This window comes from Schistocerca cancellata, chromosome 8, assembly GCF_023864275.1.
Source record: "Schistocerca cancellata isolate TAMUIC-IGC-003103 chromosome 8, iqSchCanc2.1, whole genome shotgun sequence".
Classification (NCBI taxonomy): domain Eukaryota; kingdom Metazoa; phylum Arthropoda; class Insecta; order Orthoptera; family Acrididae; genus Schistocerca; species Schistocerca cancellata.
This window is the reverse complement of record NC_064633.1, coordinates 430786828-430800424: the sequence shown is the minus strand read 5'-3', so window position 1 is coordinate 430800424 and position 13597 is coordinate 430786828.

Sequence of the window (13597 nt, the reverse complement as noted above, 5' to 3'; positions counted from 1 at the left end):
GCCCACACACACATACATATGCACTAATACCGTGATACCATCCAGACATGATTCACGTTGATAAAGGAAACCTAAGTTTGCAATTACCTCTGCCCAATTTTCCAAAGTCCAGTGAGTAAAACTCTTCCTCCATGCCTTCATTTTTTGAAATAATTTTGTTTTCATTTAATTAACTTTCTAAAAGGCCTGAGGGGATCACAGATTTTTTCTCTTTCACAGTCGTTTCCTGCTATATACTCTTGTAAGGTGGAAACTCCACATCAGCATTTTCGTACTTAAGCTTGAACTTACAGCGTCACAGTTACAGAACCAAATGAAATAAAAAAAAAACATAAATTAGTTATGAACTACGGCGAGCACACGGTTTGTCAACATGTAAACGTCACTACGGGTATTCCAATTTAGGTTATGACATGTTCGATACGCCTGCCGTCGTTGGCAATGATGTGGCACAGACGAATAGCGGAAGTCTGCATGAGCGGCTGAAGCGTCAGAACATCGATGCTTTCGATGACCTGAATGGCTCAAAAATAATTTTGGGATTAATTCTGTACATCTTGTATCAGATAAAGCCAGCCCCACAAAAAGGAGTAGCATGTGTTCAGCTCCGGAGAACATGGGGCCCAATCGAGGTCCAAGCCAGTGGCCTCCGGGTACCCCAGAGCCAGAATGAGGTCCCCAAAGTACTCGTCCAGGATGTCACTCTCCTGCTTCGATGAGATCGAGCTCCGCCATACATGAACCACATCTTGTCGGAATCAGGGCCACTTTGGGTAATGGGGATGTAATCATTTTCCGAAATGGCTCTGAGCACTATGGGACTTAACATCTATGGTCATCAGTCCCCTAGAACTTAGACCTACTTAAACCTAACTAATCTAAGGATAGCACACAACACTCAGCCATCACGAGGCAGAGAAAATCCCTGACCCCGCCGGGAATCGAACCCGGGGACCCGGGCGTGGGAAGCGAGAACGCTACCGCATGACCACGAGATGCGGGCTCATTTTCCGAAACCTTCACTGTTCGGTAGTCGCCGTGCTATCAAGGAATATCACACCGATTATTTCGCGACTGGACATTGCATACCACACAGTGAAGCATTGAGGATGAAGAGACTTATCCATCACCAGATGCGGATTCTCAGTCCCTCAAATGCCCCAATTTATTGACGAACCCATAAAAATGAAAGTAGACTTCGTCGCTAAACCAAACCATGCATGCGTATACTAATTCTGATCATGCCCCACAGTCAATTGTGCCATTTCAACGTCCTAACACAAACCGTTCACAAGTTGTAACATATTTATTTAATATTGTTCAATAATTGTCACCCTACAGTAACACAATTTTGACACTGTTGATTAGCAGAAGAAAAATTGGTTATAGTTACCGGCGTAAATATGATCATTGATGTCCAGATGGTTTGTGCCTTTTACACATCCAGCATGCCCGTGCTTTTATTTTAAAGTTTATGTTTCATAATTTTACAATAAGACAATGGACTAGTAGTTAAAGTATCCGATACAACATGGCAGAGTGTATTCAAAATTACCTATAAATTATAACTTTGGTAATAGATGATAACTGGCCATTTGAAATAGCAAAAGTTAGAAAAGTTGGAAGGTTTACACTCAACTGTAATAAATTATCACGACTGGCATCGATCAAATTACATTTTAAATGATTCAGTATTTAGGGTTCCCTCATGAAAGACCTAAACACCTGAAGTTGGTTTATCTATTTATTTATATTTTTATTTTAACGATACTTTCCTGTGCTATACTGAAGCTACACCGGACTTTGACTAAAACTTATAATAGACAAATTCGTTTCGGCTTGCCAAAAAGTCTCAAATTTTGTACAGCTCAAGTTTCAACGCAACCATGTCATTATCTGTTAGTTGTAGCCGTCAGGCACGATTTTTCTTTAGTATTAGAGGGAAGGTAACCCATTACATGTGTCACCCAATTTCCATTAAGTCTTAAAACTCAATTCGCACCTTTTCTTCTACACCAGTTAGTATTCGAATAAAATATTTTGCATCTCTTCCCTTATCAGGACCAACTGTACATTTTTTGTATTCTTGAAGAAAACGAATCTACAATTCTGATCACAGTATAAAGTTAAATATATTCCCTCGCTGATTGTGGGACATACATATTTGTGAAGAGGAAATACGAATGGAATCTTCATTTTAATATTACGAATGTGCATTAACTGCTGGATCAGTATAAGCAACCCGAATTAAATTTCACAGTATATGAAAGTTATTACACTTGCAGTCGTGTTTCCCTTCTTTTTTACAAAAGGCAATAGGTTTGACGCTAATATGACTTACGAATTTAAAAAAACTAAATAAAAAGCTCTTAGCAAATATTACATAGGGTTGCTGCTGTACACGACTCTTGTTTGAGGTTATATGTCTACAAACAGGTACATGTAACAATTGCTAAAGTAATAAAGGAACGAACCCAAAAAAAAAAGTTGTATGACGTAACAGTCGTATGAGAATAGGCTGTGGAATAGTTTTAATTCTTCGTTGTGTTAGGCTTCTTTATGTGCTTCATTATCCATACACTTAGCATCAGTAAATTTTCTGGCCAGTAGTTTTCGTACCAAGCACATATTTTCAGAGCCGTGTTTTTATGCTACTCGCTCTTTACGATAATTTAGGGGTTAATTGGGTTGGAAAATCCACATCAGAGCAATTCCTACAATGTATTTAAGTACCTCTGTTTATGACGGACGAAACACGCGAGTAGCTACACGGTAAAACTCGTTACGGTGTTCTTATACTACATCCACACGCTTCAGACTGATGTGACTCACTCGGCAGAACAAATGACGCAAATTAAAGCTGAGGATTACGCCCACCAATCAGGCGAGAGCAAACAAAAGGCGCACGCCGTGAGTCAGCCGCGTGGGACACAGCGAGAATTTAGCTACAATTTCGCACCTCGGTGCGGGCAGTAAATTACGCACTCACACACACGCACGTACACAACGGACGCACACACGCAGCCGTTCGGTTACTCACGCCGGCACGTAAACACGCGAGTACACTTGTGTTGCCGACGGGACGCCAGAGAGCGCGAACGAGAGAGACGGCGAACGGCGAGCCAGAGAGAGGCGGTTGAGGGCGAGGGAAAACATGGCTGCGCGCAGTGCATGTATTATTCCGCGGCGCGCAGGCCCTGGCAGCAGTAATAGCGGCCTAGCGCCAACTTGGCTGCGCGCGGCCCCTGGCTACGCCGCCGAATTGCAGTAAACGCTACCGCCAAACTACGTTCCAAACAATTGCGAACCCAAGTGCCGTTCGTTTCCGCGTTGTTTGCTGGTCGGCCAACGTTAAGCACGCCCGCAGGGGACGTGTGCGCGGCGATTTAACGTCCCCGAGCGCAGTTTCTTTCAAAAGTGGCCATATCAAGTGCAGCTTGTTTGCAACAGCGCAGTAGATTCAGCAGATAATACTTCCAGTTCTCCGTCCTCAGCCTCAAATCAACTGACCAGCCAGAGTGACAGTGTAGTTTTAGCAACGATTTACATAATTTCGAGAAACGAGTGTTATCTCTATACTTGTTACCCTGCCGGCCGGAGTGGCCGAGCGGTTCTTGGCGCTACAGTCTGGAACAGCGCGACCGCTACGGTCGCAGATTCGAATCCTGCCTCGGGGATGGATGTGTGTGATGTCCTTAGGTTAGTTAGGTTTAAGTAGTTCTAAGTTCTAGGGGACTGATGACTTCAGCAGTCAAGTCCCATAGTGCTCAGCGCCATTTGAACCATTTGAACTTGTCACCCAAACGAAAGTTTAGCGTTAGACTGGCGAATTACCCGTATTTTTTGATTCTGGGACGGTCTTTGGTATTAGCATAAGGTAAATTTATTGGATTAGTTGAGTCGAGTAGTGAATTTTTAACAGGGTATGAGCTGGAAACCACCTGTCATTGTCTTCCCCGATCTCTTTTAAAATACACTCCTGGAAATTGAAATAAGAACACCGTGAATTCATTGTCCCAGGAAGGGGAAACTTTTTTGACACATTCCTGGGGTCAGATACATCACATGATCACACTGACAGAACCACAGGCACATAGACACAGGCAACAGAGCATGCACAATGTCGGCACTAGTACAGTGTATATCCACCTTTCGCAGCAATGCAGGCTGCTATTCTCCCATGGAGACGTTCGTAGAGATGCTGGATGTAGTCCTGTGGAACGGCTTGCCATGCCATTTCCACCTGGCGCCTCAGTTCGACCAGCGTTCGTGCTGGACGTGCAGACCGCGTGAGACGACGCTTCATCCAGTCCCAAACATGCTCAATGGGGGACAGATCCGGAGATCTTGCTGGCCAGGGTAGTTGACTTACACCTTCTAGAGCACGTTGGGTGGCACGGGATACATGCGGACGTGCACTGTCCTGTTGGAACAGCAAGTTCCCTTGCCGGTCTAGGAATGGTAGAACGATGGGTTCGATGACGGTTTGGATGTACCGTGCACTATTCAGAGTCCCCTCGACGATCACCAGTGGTGTACGGCCAGTGTAGGAGATCGCTCCCCACACCATGATGCCGGGTGTTGGCCCTGTGTGCCTCGGTCGTATGCAGTCCTGATTGTGGCGCTCACCTGCACGGCGCCAAACACGCATACGACCATCATTGGCACCAAGGCAGAAGCGACTCTCATCGCTGAAGACGACACGTCTCCATTCGTCCCTCCATTCACGCCTGTCGCGACACCACTGGAGGCGGGCTGCACGATGTTGGGGCGTGAGCGGAAGACGGCCTAACGGTGTGCGGGACCGTAGCCCAACTTCATGGTGACGGTTGCGAATGGTCCTCGCCGATACCCCAGGAGCAACATTGTCCCTAATTTGCTGGGAAGTGGCGGTGCGGTCCCCTACGGCACTGCGTAGGATCCTACGGTCTTGACGTGCATCCGTGCGTCGCTGCGGTCCGGTCCCAGGTCGACGGGCACGTGCACCTTCCGCCGACCACTGGCGACAACATCGATGTACTGTGGAGACCTCACGCCCCACGTGTTGAGCAATTCGGCGGTACGTCCAACCGGCCTCCCGCATGCCCACTATACGCCCTCGCTCAAAGTCCGTCAACTGCACATACGGTTCAGGTCCACGCTGTCGCGGCATGCTACCAGTGTTAAAGACTGCGATGGAGCTCCGTATGCCAAGGCAAACTGGCAGACACTGACGGCGGCGGTGCACAAATGCTGCGCAGCTAGCGCCATTCGACGGCCAACACCGCGGTTCCTGGTGTGTCCGCTGTGCCGTGCGTGTGATCATTGCTTGTACAGCCCTCTCGCAGTGTCCGGAGCAAGTATGGTGGGTCTGACACACCGGTGTCAATGTGTTCTTTTTTCCATTTCCAGGAGTGTATATTGATCCAAATCTTATGGCTACAATGAGTCGTTGCGCATTGTAGTTGTCAAATGGAACAAATTGTTTCAGTGAAATTTTCAGGTCTCAAACATCTACGTTGTGTATACACTGACTGAAGTGGCCAAATAGAATTTGTACCAAGGTTGGGATTCAAACCTGTGTCTCCTACTCACTAGACAGATGCGCTAACAACTACGCCACCCGTGCGGAGTGACTGTGCTCATCTGCTCTGACTGCGTAGTCTCTCAATCCAAATCCCGATTCACGCCTCAGTCCACTTAATATTCCCCCTGAACTCGAACAACATTGTAGAGACTCTCGAACTATACTGTAATAGCACCTCGGCATCGAAAGAAACGGGCATCACTGTCTGAAACTCAGGTGTAGGTGCTTTAATCAAATGAAATTATATGGTTCCAGAGACCTTTCCGAGTACCAGACTTTTTGATATAGGTATGCAAACTAAAGCAACGAATGAAAATTTGTACCAAGGCTGGTACACTGTTTCTGTTTCTGGCGTGATCTCATATTTCGATGGAGGCTCAGTTGCAATATAGTTGGAGAGCCTCTGAAATGCTGCTCAAATTTAGGGGGAATACCAAGTGGACTGAGCCTTGAATGGAGATCTGGACTGAGGAGGGTGGTCTTATAGGGAAGGGGTACAGTTCTGCAAAACCGCTGTAGCAGCGTGCCCTAGTGGTTAGTGCATCTGGCTAGCGAGCAAGAGATCCGGATTCGAATTCCAGCCTTGGTACGAATTTCCAATCATCACTTCTTTTTGCGTATATACATCAATGTTGTCGTACATGTGTCCTTAGAAGAAAGGCGTAAGGAATAAGCTGAACACTCCTTAAGAATAACCCTAACATGGACCCAGCAGTGAGTAGAACTTACGACGAATGTGATTCACCATGCTGTTAATTCCTGCATTTACGTATCTTCCAGCGAGCCTGTAAGAAAAGCCGTCCCTTTGTGGAACGAGGAATGTCGGTTATCAATTACAGACAGGCGAGCAAAGTAACTTACGTTTAGGAATAAACCAAGTAGAGACAACGTTACGACATTTCGGCAGGCGAGGGCTAAGGCTAGGAAGAGTACGTGGAGACGAAGTTTTTTGACCGTTCCACACGAGCAACGAGGTAATGGGAATGAATTCGGAAGATATCACGGAATAAAAAGTCCAGGTCCAATGTCTGTCATATTAAACAATGGTGTCCCCCAAAAGACACCAATATGGCGAATAGTGCAGATGATGACGAAACAGTTTCCTTATTTTGTTTCCACCTCTGTACATAAATCATCAATTTCGAAAACATAGGGAACCATATAGAAACGCCGAGTAGACTTTACGTCTCATAATTCAGCACCATATACCTGCCATTTGTCAGTGTGAGGATAGGAGTCTTCACTTACTCTCGTTCTTAAAAGTATCTTTGACTAGCTTTCTGGGAATGGTCTCACTCTCAGTTTCAGAAAGACAAAAAATATTCAGTTCTGCGCATCGAGAGGTATTACACCAATGGGAAGTGTAGCACATTGTGAGGCAATATAGTAATAAATAAGGTGTAAACCTCAATATTTTAGAGACCCCTGTTTATGAGACTTTAAACTGGAAAAAGCACATTTTGGAACTCTTTAAGTAACTTAGTCCAGCATAATTTGCACTTAGGATCATTGCAAATCGTGGGGAGAGGCACATCAGTAAGTTGATATATTTTGCATATTTTCATTGAGCAATGTTACATAAAGTTGTGGAGTACTTCTTCTGTAAGAAAGAAAGTCTTTGTTGATCAGAAACATGCTTCTGCAAGAATAATATGTGGTGCTCACGCAGATCACCTTATAGAAATCTATTTGAGGAGTTGGGTATTCTGACTACTGCTTCGCAGTATGTTTATTCCTTCATAAAGTTTTTTTAAAGAATCCACTGCATTTCAGAAGGAACTTCGCAGTGTATACATTCCCTCATAAAATTTTAGTAAATAATCTACTACTGATCTGAAGGAACAATTATGTCCATAATTACAACAGAAGAGGAGAGACAGTCGTTACTCCACATTAAGATGGTCTTTAGCAAAAAAGGGCTATACAATGCTGCAACAAAATTTTTGATCACTGTCCCAGTGATAAAATATATCTAACAGACAGCAAATTAGAATTAGAAAACTACCTAAAAAAGTTAATCCTTGAAAACCTTCTACTCCACAGAAGAATTACTGCAATGTTTACGAACTCACACCCGCATTAGAAAACGCATATAAATGTTCAACATGCAGCCATATTTACAAATTGGTTTGCGATGACTCGTTCCTTATCATTACGATTTCTCACTGAACGATGGAATCCGTCTACAAACTCCGACGAACTCTTTCGGCACAGTGGTTTCCCTCAGGGTAATGTTTTGCTCGTAATCAGCTTTAGTTTTTCTTGTGTGTCGTCGGTCTTCTGATTAGTTTATGTTGCACGCTACGAATTCCTCTCATGTGCCACCCTCTTCATCTCAAAGTAGCAATTGCAACCTACGTCCTCAGATATTTACTGGATGTATTCCACTCTTTGTCTTTCCCTACTGCTTTGACCCTCCAGAGTTCTCTGTGGTAGTATGGAACGCATCCCCTGCCGTCTTAACATATGTCTCATCGTCCTGTCCCTTCTTGTCAATGTTTTCTACCACACCTCCGTCCTCTACGATTCTGGTGGAACATCCTCATTCCTTATATTATCAGTCCATCTAATTCTCAACATTCATCGATTCTCTTTCATTACCATACAATGCTGTGCTCCAAACGTAAGTTGGTTCAAATATCTTTAAGTACTATGGGACTTAACATCTGATGTCATCAGTCCCCTAAACTTAGAACTACTTAAACCTAATTAACCTAAGAATATCACACACATCAATGCCCGAGGCAGGATTCGAACAGGCGACCGTAGCAGCAGCGCGTTTTCGAACTAAGGAGCCTAGAGCCGCTGGGCCACAGCTGCCGGCAAACGTACGCTCTCAGATATTTCGTCCTCAAATTAAGGCCTATGTTTGATATTAGTAGACTTCTATTGGCCAAGAGTGGCCTTTACGTCATTGCTAGTTCTACTTTTCGTGTCCTCCTTGCTCCGTCCGTCATTCGTTATTTTACTCCCTAGGTAGCAGATTTCCTTAACTTCATCTACGTCGTGGCCACCTATCTCGACGTTAAGTGTCTAGGGGTCCTCATTTCTTGTACTTCTCATTACTTTCGTCTTTCTTCGATTTTCTCTGAATCCATATACTGCACTCACGGTACTCACCATTTATCAGCTTTGTAATTCTTCTTTAGTTTCACAATGTCATCAGCGAATAGGGTCACTGATATCTTTTCAATTTGAATTTTAATTTCACTCGTGGTCTTTTCTTTTATTTTCATCACTGCTTTTTCTCTGTATAGATTGAACAACAGAGGTGAACGATTAATCCCTGTCTTACATCCTTTTTAATCCGGGCACCTCATTCTTTGTCTTCCACTCTTACTCTTGGCTCTTGTACAAGATGTTTGTTACCGGTATATTACCTGTCTCTCCTCATAGCTTACCTCTGTTTTCCTCAGAATTCCGAACATCAAGCATAATTTGATATTACTGAAATATTTTAGAAGGTCAACAAATCCTGTGAACAAGTCTTCATATCTCCTCAGTCTTGCTTTCATTATCTACCGCAACGGCAGAATTGCCTCTCTGCTGCCTTTAGCTTTCCAAGAACTAAATTAACCATCTGACAGATCTTTAAATTTCTCTTCCGTTTTTCTTTGTAAAATCTTATGAGCAGGTTGGATGAATGAGGCATTAAGCTGATTGTATGAAAATTCTCGTCCTTTCCGGCTCTTGCTATCTTCGAAATTGCGTAGATGACGTTTTTGAGAAAGTCTGATGGTATCTCACCAGTCTCATACATTCTACACACTAACGCGACTAGCCGCTTTGTTGCCCCTTCCCCAAATAATTTTAGAAATTCTGATGGAATGTTATCTATTCTTTCTGCCTTATTTGATCCTACGTCTGATACTAATTCTGATTCTAATACTAGATTCCCTATCTTTCTATTGTCAGGCAAGTATTCGCCCTCATAGGGGTCTTCAGTTCACTCTTTCCCCCTACTCGCTCTGCTCTCTGAATTTAACAGTGTAATTCCGATTGAACTCTTAATGTTACCACCCTTGCTTTTAACGTAACCGAAAGTTGTTTTCGCTTTGCTACATGCTTAGTCAGTCCTTCCAACAATCATTTCTTTTTCGAATCCCTCACATTTTTCATGCAGCCATTTGGTCTTAGCTTCCCGCGTTTCCTACTTACTTCATTCCTAAGTGACTTGTATTTCTGTATTCTTGAATTTCCCTGAACATTTTTACACTTCCTTTTTTAATCCATCAGCCGAAGTATTTCTTGTGTTACCCAGTGTTTCTTCGCAATCACATTCTATGTATCTAAATTTTCTTTCCAAGTTCTGCGACTGCCACTTTTTAGAGATGTCGATTCTTCTTCTACTTTAATGCCTACTGAGCTATAGCAGTGCTATTACCTTAGATAACTTTAAACGTATCTCTCCATCCCTTCGTACATTCATATTTCACTTCCATGCTTATTGAGTCTTCCTGACTAATATCTTAAACTTCAACCTATTCTTCACCACTACTACATTGTGATCCGAGTCTAATCTGCTCCTGTTTAAGCCTTACTATCCATTATAATCTCTGTGTGACCATAATGTAATCTATCTGACTCTCCCCCGCCCCGTATCACCCAGTCTTTTCGAAGTATACATCCTCCTCTTGTGATTCTCGATCAGATTATTAGCTTTCCTAGTACGAAGCCCATGTTCTCCTGAAACATTTTCTTCTACTCATTGCCCTACAACTACTCTCCAGTCCTCCATAACTATTAGCTTCCCATCTCCATTTACTAACTGCCTTACCTGTTCGGTATCTTCAAATATTTTCTCTATATCTTCATCTCCAGGATGCCATGTCGTTGCCATTGTTGGTTTGCTGTCGATTCTGATGAGAACAACCCTATCACAGAACTGTTCACAGTAACACACTCCATATCCTAGCATCCTATTCATAACTAACCATACACCGATTATACCATTTCTCATTGTTGTTCATGAAAGTTAACCCGTGGGGTTAACTATATAAAAATGATTGAGAATGTATGCATAATTTGCTTTACTGACAACATTTACTGTCTCAAAACAAAGACAGACATAAATTACTATGTAAGTCTGCAGGCTTTCATGGCCGTTGTCACTGATATTAAAATCGACTGGGTTATTAGGCCACGTCATGTTTCTTCTAAAATGATCGACGTTTCGACCCCTCTGTTGGGATCCTCCTCAGGATCTTCTGGTGTCCACTACTGTAAGAACAGTTCTAGCAGTAGTGGACACCAGAAGATCCTGAGGAAGATCCCTGCAGGGGGTCGAAACATCGATCATTTTAGAAGAAACGAGACGCAGCCTAATTACTCAGAGGATTTTAACTTCAGAGAAATAAATTACGCTAAACAAGCTATAATTGAATATCGTAAACAACTAACGGATGGTTTAAGACCACAATGGACAAGGATCGTGGATGACAGAAGTGAGTCAAGTACTCTGGCCGTAAAAATGTGGGTAAAGCAATCTGAATTGATCTGACGCTGAGCAGGGTTTGATTGTTCAAATCTACAGAAGTTTATATATATGCAGCTGAGAGCAAATGGCCATCTGTATATCCTGACAAGGCGAGGGCAGCAGTACTTTACCGTGTTTGGTTCATGCGACAATGTAACTTGCAGGTGGCGATATGTGTCCCGCGGAAACGAGACGTGAGGCTGCACCCGTGAATCGATCGCAGTCCTGAAAGAAATGCAAAAGTATCACAGTTTAGCGATCAGACCGACGGATCGTAATTTACTCTCTAGCGGAGCCCTGAAGTAGTGGTAGATTTCATTGTATGACACATCCGTTCGCTGGTCGTACCAAGAACCAATTTGGGTCACTTATATGACAGAGCGCACAAGGATACCAAGCATCAAGATTGGTAAATCAAAAACAAATAAGTGTGGCTTTGGCGAACGAGTAGTCCGAACCGTTTGAAGTCACACTGTCGGTACAATAAGAACTTCAACACAGGCTCCCCAGTCTACTTGTAAGCGAAGTCAGTCTCAGGACAGGTCCCAAGCACCAACCACACATGTCAGAGCTTTGACGAGCAGTCCTCTTACCAGACCAAAGTCCAGCCCCCGAGTGTCTTGCACCTCTTCAGAAAAAAAAAATCTGTTTTCCCACAAAGTTCACGAACGACACCACTTTCTCGCTGTGTTGAGCCAATCACAGGCATTTAGAGGCGCCGAATCTGATCTCGCACACGAGAGCACAAACTCTTTTCTAATCAGGGCAAGAGTTAAGAAACCTGTTTCCTTGGAAAAAGAAGAAACCGCTTCTTAGTGGCTTTTTTTAAGATTTCGTGGAGGGGGAAGATGTTTTTCTCAAAAGTCGCATTACTTCCAGTGGCAACAAGTCAACAGATACATTCTTAAAGATCTTTCCCCAACTCGCCTGTGCTTTGGAACTTGTTAGTCATAGTTAAGGGGTTTAATAAAGATTCTCCATGGTGTAGATACATTCCTTCAGTCTGGCGCCCCCAGTTCCGCCTCTCGCTGTTACTAGTGCAGGTATAGTGGCACTGTCCTGCTGGAGACCAGTCTCGACAAGGGGCACTCTGTCTGTCCTGTATGGCTGTTGGCCTGTCCAGCCAGATTTACTGAGGGATGAGCTCACCGCCAATTGCTTCCAGCTCCAAACATGCCTTTTCTAAGAGCTAAGAACAATAAAAGTACCTCGTGCTTTTACCACCCCACCAGGCTCCATCAATGTCTGCCCAGGCTATTAGCTTTCCAGAGTCTCAGTCAAGGGTTGTCAGGTTGTAATAAAATATTTAACAGTTTTCCATATATGAAAAATTGGTGAGAGAGTAACTTGTCCTGTCTAACTGGTATTACCCCATACATATCTGACGAGAAACTGTTGCCTTCTTTCCATTTAAATTCACTGATCCCTTCTGTATATAGACTGAGCCTCTGGATTTCCCTTTTGAGATTTTTGGCTTCCCTAACACATTCAACTATCCGACATTTCACTCCCCGACTCACAGAACGTTTCCTTTCGATGGTAATTCAGTTTTATTCTCATGGTCACCTCCCCTCGGCAGTCCCCTCCTGGAGTTCGGAATATGGGACTACTCCGGCATATTTTGCCAAAGGAGAGCTCATCGTGACTCTTTTCAATTACAGGTCACGTGTCCTGTGAATACACATCACGTGTCTATAACACAATGACTTCCTTTGCTTTCTGCATCCTCATGTCGTTGATCATTACTGGTTCTTCCACCTTTAGATGCAGTTTCTCATCCCTAGGGCAGGAGAGTGTCCTGAAACTCTGTCTGCTCCTCCGACTTTATAACAATACAGTTGGCAGCTAGAAGGTGACTTCCTATACTAGAAGTCTTCGGTCGGCAATGCTGATTACTATTCAAAGTGTAAGAGGTGGTAGGGATCGAGGTCATTTTGATTGCTAATCAGAGATGCTACCCCTTGACAACTGGTGGTGACCCAAGATTTCTACTGCAGTCAACAGTTTCTCTTCCACTGTAAGAAAGTCAGTGAAATAATTCTTGACTGTTGATGACTTTTCAACATTCTGCCCTTCCTCCAGTCTGACGAATGTGGCATGTCCACTACATCTCACTCTCAAGTGACTGGAGGAATTGGCGACCATAAATGATTTTAAATTTTCTACAGAAAAAATTGTTTCTGTTTATTTCAATAGTTCGGATCAGTTCTGGTCGTTCCCAGAACATCGGTCGAGGGTTTGATTAACTTGGATTTTAAGATCTCAATGTGGTTTTTGTGCCACATATTTGGTGGCTGCTACATCTTAATTATCTAAAATGTAGATGTCTGAAGTAATTGTTTCTGTTTATTACAATAGTTCGGTTCAGTTCTGTACCTTCCCAGAACATCGGTCGAGGGTTTGATTAACTTGGATTTTAAGATCACAATGTGGTTTTTGGGCCACATATTTGGTGGCTGCCACATCTTTATTATCTAAAATGCAGATGTCTGAAGTAACTAAACATCGTAAAACGTCTCAGCATCGGGGAGCAGATCTGTCCAGTAAATTCTATG